The following is a 6,389-nucleotide window of genomic DNA, read 5'->3' as shown; positions in this document are numbered from 1 at the left end:
GCTCTTTGGAAACCCTATACAGGGTCCCTATGGGTTAGAACTGACTCGATGGCACCTAATAACAACAACATATATACTTGAACTCACATGCAGATCTTATTGTAAGGTGGTATCAGGCATTGCTTTACTCAAAGATTTGGGGCATACCTCATCCATGTCTCATTCACCTGGCATGTGGTGTTCCTTGCCTGAGCCCGCCCCCATCATGATACCCCATACAACCTGCAGGTTCAGACCAAATTCCCAAATCCAAAACTGGCATGTTCTTCGGATTGTTTGCTTTCACTCTTTCCTTTTCATGACAGCTGATTGTTGGTAGGCCAGGAAGTACTAAAGCCCCAAAGTGTAGCTGGTCCTTTGCTGACCCTAGTGTCAGTCCCTTCCCAGGGAACTTGGCATTTTAAAAGAGTAGCTTGTTTATCCAGATAAGATCAAAAGGTTAGAGTAATACTTATTTAAAGAAGCACATTATTAAACTTCTAGAGGAGTTTAGTAAAGTTTCAGGATATAAGAAAACAGTACATAACAGACAGAAATTAGTTAGGGTTGATAAATGTACAATGAAAACCCTGAAAGGGAACTAACTCAACATTTCTGAGTGCTTACGGGTTGTTTTCCATACGGAGCCATTCGAATGCTGACCTTCTGGTTAGCAGTCAGGTGGTTTGCAGGAGGAGAAATTAGTAATTGGAGAGGAAAACAATGGGCCTTTAATTTTTCATCTGGGCGATAGATGTATGGAATTATTACATAACTCTGCGTCTGTAGTGTTTGATGATGCATTTTCAAAATGTTGTCACAATTTTGGAAAGGTATTGTAAAACATTATACATTTCATAATAAATTTTTAAGCAAAAATCTGCAAACAGAAAGGATTCTGCCATCGATTCTTTTGCAAACAAGAATAGACCTTTCACCACCTTATAAATTCATTTCTCCCCACCTCTTGCTTTGTCTGTCTGCCCTCCTCCCTTTCATTCTTCCTCTCATCCTTCCCTCCTTCAACTGTCTTTTTCAATAGCATGTATTTGCTTTAAAAATTAAGAGCATCAGTGTTCTTTTTAAGAAACATAGAGATAGCATGAAACCAACCAACAGGTACTATTTGATCTGTCATTTAACACTTCAGTGACTCCTCTCGTACATGCTAGAACTTTCAGGACATATCTAGTGCCTTATGTTATTAGTAACTCATGCTTCATCTCCAACAAAGTTTTACTTGGTACTGACTCCCAGAAAGCCAACAGATAAAAAGAACACCCTTCTCTGGTTTTGTTGGTTAACGATTGCTTTCAACTTTGGGGATCAGCCATTTGAGAAAAGGGATGAAGGGAGCTGGCAGAAGACTGTGTCTTAACTTGGACTGCACCTACTAGATCCTTCACCGTACTGGAGCAGAGGGGAGTAGATCACCTGAGAGTGTCTGCTCAACCTGGAGACATCCAAAGGAGAATAAAGCACCAGGTCTCCAAGAAGTGGGCCAGGGCAGAGGCCTGTGGCCCAATTCAAATTTCACTCTTGAAAACAGGGCGATTCTCTTTGCTGAGAAACAGGTCACTGTTCTAACTTTGCAAAGTACAATTCTATCCTTTCCTGCCACCTCTAGGCTGGTTTGTTTGCGTGTTTCAGAGAGAATGATGACTCTCTCCAGACAGAAAGTGCATTTGTCTGATCAACGTTTGTGCAACAGAAACAAGGAGCCTGAACTCAGCGAGATGGTCACCGGAGCTACTTCCCTGACCTTCACACGCCTGGACTCAGAGAGATGGTCACCGGAGCTACTTCCCTGACCTTCACACGCCTGGACTCAGAGAGATGGTCACTGGAGCTACTTCCCTGACCTTCACACGCCTGGACTCAGCGAGATGGTCACCGGAGCTACTTACCTGACGTTCACATGCCTGGACTCAGAGAGATGGCCACCGGAACTACTTCCCTGACCCTCACACCCAGGTTTAAACCAAGGGCTCAACTTCCTGCTCCCCATCTTACACAAGGAATCACCTCCTTTTCTCCTCCCTGCGGGCAGTGATGATATCAAGCAGTAGCAAACTAGCTCAAATCCAGATTGAGACCAGAAACTGGGTCAGCTTGCCAGCTGGGGAAGCCAGGGCACAGATGATTAACGGTTAGCTCACCGGGAAGAGCCTGGTGCTGCAGTGGTTGAGCACTCAGATGCTAACCAAAAGGATGGTGGTTCGAGCCCACCATCCATAGGAGAAAGAAGCTCCGCAGGAGAAAGAGATAGCAATTTGCTACCATGAAGGTTGTTGTTAAGGGTCATCCAGTCAGTTCCAGCTCACAGAGACCTAGGATAGGGTTTCCAAGGACACTTATCCTCACACACATTCACACACATTCACACACACAGACATACAACCGCTCACTCCCATACATTCAAACAGACTCATTTCCATATGCACATTCAAATGTATTCACACAATTCACACAGGCTCTTATCCATGCACACGCATTTACATAAACACCAATACATGTTCATTCTCACACATCTACATGCACACTCACATGCACATTCAAATATGACATTTGCATATGCAGATTCATAGACATATGGACACATATTCACACACACACACATACTTCTATGCACACACATATATCCACACACATTCCCTTGCATATACACATACAAACATTCATATTCAAGTTGTTGTTGTTTTTAAGGTGCCATCGAGTCAGTGCCGACTCATAGCGATGCACAACAGAACAAAACACTGCCTGGTCCTGCGGCAACTTCACAATGATTGCTGTGCTAATCCACCTTGTTGGGGGTCTTCCTCTTTTTCTCCACACCTCCACTTTACCAAGAATGATGTCCTTCTCCAGGGACTGGACCCTCCTGACAATATGTCTGAAGTAGGAAAGGCGAAGTCTGTCCATCCTGCCTTCCAAGGAGCATTCTGGCTGCACTTCATCCAACACAGATCTGTTTGTTCCTTTGGAAGTCCATGGTACTTTTAATATTCTTCTCTAATACCATAACTCAAATGCATCAATTCTTCTATATCTTCCTTATTCATTGTCCGACTTTCACATGCATATGAAGTCATGGAAAATACCATGTCTTGGGTCAGGTGCACCTTAGTCCTCAAGCTGACATCTTTGCTCTTGATCACTTTAAAGAGGTCTTGTTCAACAGATTTGACTAATGCAATACGTTGTTTGATTTCTTGACTGCTGCTTCCAAATATGTAGATGGTTGATGCAAGCAAAATGAAGTCTTGGACACCTTAAATCTTTCCTCCATTTACCTTGATGTTATTTATTGGTCCAGTGTTGACTATATTTGTTTTCTTTACATTGAGGTACAACCCATACCGAAGGCTGTGATGTTTGATCTTCATCAGTAAATAATTCAAGTCCTCTTCACTTACAGTAAGCAAGATTGTATCATCTGTATATCGCAGATCATTAATGAATCTTCCTTCAATCTGGATACCATGGTCTTCTTCATATAATCCAGTTTCTCGTATTATGTGCTCAGCATACCTATTGAATAAATATGGTGAAAAATACAACCCTGTTGCCCACCTTTCCTAATTTCCCCCCCATTTTACAGCACTTTATTAGAGGTTGTTAATATTCACCACACTTCAGAGCACCTTATACTTCTATTAGATTTTTGGTAAATGGTTTTAAAGTTCTACTTGAATATTTTTCTGCTACTGGCTTCCAGGTATGAGTATTATTCAGTGATTATTTAAGAGATGTGAATTTGATTAAACAATTTCTCCTTAATGACCTGAGACATCAATCCGGGGATAGCTTCTATGGTAGTGTTACAGCTGTCCCGTGTAGCTTTGGCAAGTCTGTCTTCTGACTTTCGGTCATGTGTTTCTAAACCCCGCATGAAACTCCCTCATCCCAGCTGGGTTGCTGACTGCTCCAACTTTTCAGACAAATCAAAGATCTGACCGGTGGTGTAGTCTGTATTAGTAAGCAAGCTAGAAGAGCTCAATGCATTCACCCAGTATTTAGTCCATAAAAATTCAAACAATTTGTGATCCAAAGAGGATTTGAAATATGAAATTTCCAAGGCATAATACTTTTTGCAGTGTACACTGAAGTCTTCAGATTTCTGGTGCTCAGAAGGTCCTTCATCAGGTGGCTTGTAACCCTTTGGATATGTCCTAAAGGCACCAAGATTCACTTTCCCTGCAGATACTGTGCTTGTTGGATTAGTTACGACTGCTACGAACGCTGGTTGATCATCTGAGTACTAACATCAATCTCAGAGAGTCAGCAGTCATAGCCAGGGTGGCTGTGATACCAACCAATCACATTTTGGAGGTGGTCAACCTGCTTGGCATTCTCGATGTATGCAGCCATGTATTCATAGGCCTGAGCGCTTACCCGGATTTTGGTGTCCTCTACAGACAGAGCTAAACTGTCCTTGATGATCCTAGCCTCGCCATCCACCTTCCCTAGCATCAAACCCATCATTTCCAAGTTGCCTCCTGACCTGGCATGCATCCCCATTTTCAGGAGCGCCAAAGCGGAGATTGTGTAGTACTTAAAGTAAAGGAGTTCCTAGTCCAGGGCTTCACCGCCAGGATTTCCTGTTGCTGTTTCTTGTCGTATTTGTGGGTTTCATCGATACGCTGAGCTTCTTGCATGTTGTTGGCCAATTCCAAGGTTTTCTGGGCCATCCTACTACCAGACACCGTCATTGTGGATGGGTCAGAGAAGTTGTTGCCTACACAATCAATACGCAACTTCATCCTTCTAGATTTTGGGGTGAGAGCTTCCAACACGCTCCCACACCGGTGCACAATTTTAGAAGACTCTCGAGGCACCCATAACTTTTTGAACCCACCTTTTCTAATTTTAAACCATCAGTGTTCCCTTGTTCTGTTCAAACAACGGCCTCTTGGTCTATGTACAGGTTCCTCATGAACACAATTAAGTGTTCCAGAATACTCATTCTCGACAGTGTTGTCCATAACTTGTCATGATCCACACAATCGAAAGCCTTTGTGTAGTCAATAAAGCACAAACATCTTTCTGGTATTCTCTGCCTTCATCCGATATCCGTCTGACGTCAGCTCTGATGTCACTAGTTCCAGGTCCTCCTTTGAATCTGGCTTGAACCGCTGGCACTTCTATGACAATGTATGGTTGCAAACATTTTTTGAATTATCTTTAGCAAAATTTTACTTTCATGTGATATGAATGATACTGTCTGATGATTTATGAACCCTGTTGGGTCACCTGTTTTTGGAATGGGCACAGTTATGGATGTCTTCCAATCAGTTGATGAGGTAGCTGTCATCTCAATTTCTTGGCATAGAAGAGCGAGTATCTCCAGTGCCACATCAGTTTATGAAATATTTCCATTTGCAGTCCATTCCTGACTCTTCATTCTTTGCCATTGCCTTCAATATACCTGTACTTCTTCCTTCAGTATCATAGGCTCTTGATCATACGCTACTTCTTCAAGTGGTTGAACATTGACCATTTCTTTTTGCCACAGTGACCCTATGTATGTATTCCCTCTTCTTTTGATGCATTCTGCATCATTCAATATTTTGCCCATAGAAAATTGCAATCAATATTGCAAGTCGAGGCTTGACTGTTTTCTTTAGTGCCCACAGATTGAGAAATGCTGAGTGAGTTCTTCACTTCTGGTTTTCTCCCAGCTCTTTGCATATTTCGTTACAATACTTGACTTTGTCTTCTTGAGCTGTCTTTGGAGATTTATTATTCAGTTCTTTTACTTCCTCATTTCTTCCATTTTCTTTAGTATCTCTATGCTGGAGAGCAAGTTTCAGTATCTCTTCTAACGTCCGTCTTGTTCTTTTCCTTCTTTCTTTTCTACTTAATGACTTTTTTGCTTTCTTCCTGTATGATGTTCTTGATGTCATCCCACAACTCTTCTGATCTTCGATCTTTAGTGTGTCATGCATCAAATCTGTTCTTGAGATTATCTCTAAATTCAGGTGGCATGTGTTCAAGGTCATATTTTGGCTCTTGTGGACTTGTTTTAATTTTCTTGGTCTTCAGCCTGAACTTGCATTTGAGTAATTGATGGTCTGTTCCACAGTCTGCTCCTGGCCTTTTTTGGCTGATGATATGGAGCTCTCCCACTGTCTCTTTCCAACGCCAAATATTACAACAAAATGTGCAAAGATCTGGAGTCAGAAAACCAAAATGGAAGAATACACTCAGCATTTCTCAAGCTGGGAGAACTGAAGAAAAAAACTCAAGCCTTGACTTTCATTATTGAAGGATTCTCTGGACAAATTATTGAGTGATACAGAAAGCATCAAAAGAAGATGGAAGGAATATACAGAGTCATTGTACCAAAAGTAAATTGTTGATGTTCAACCATTTCAAGAGGTAGCATATGATCAAGAGCCAATGATACT

The 6,389-nt window shown here is 41.9% G+C and overlaps 1 pseudogene; it reads right to left on the bottom strand.

Moving 5' to 3' along the window:
* Positions 1–3,721: 3,721 nt before the first annotated feature.
* On the bottom strand, positions 3,722–4,691 carry LOC102816966 (annotated as a pseudogene).
* Positions 4,692–6,389: the final 1,698 nt, after the last annotated feature.

Source organism: Chrysochloris asiatica, unplaced genomic scaffold (assembly GCF_000296735.1).
Source record: "Chrysochloris asiatica unplaced genomic scaffold, ChrAsi1.0 scaffold00283, whole genome shotgun sequence".
Classification (NCBI taxonomy): domain Eukaryota; kingdom Metazoa; phylum Chordata; class Mammalia; order Afrosoricida; family Chrysochloridae; genus Chrysochloris; species Chrysochloris asiatica.
This window is presented reverse-complemented; position numbering and strand designations above follow the sequence as displayed.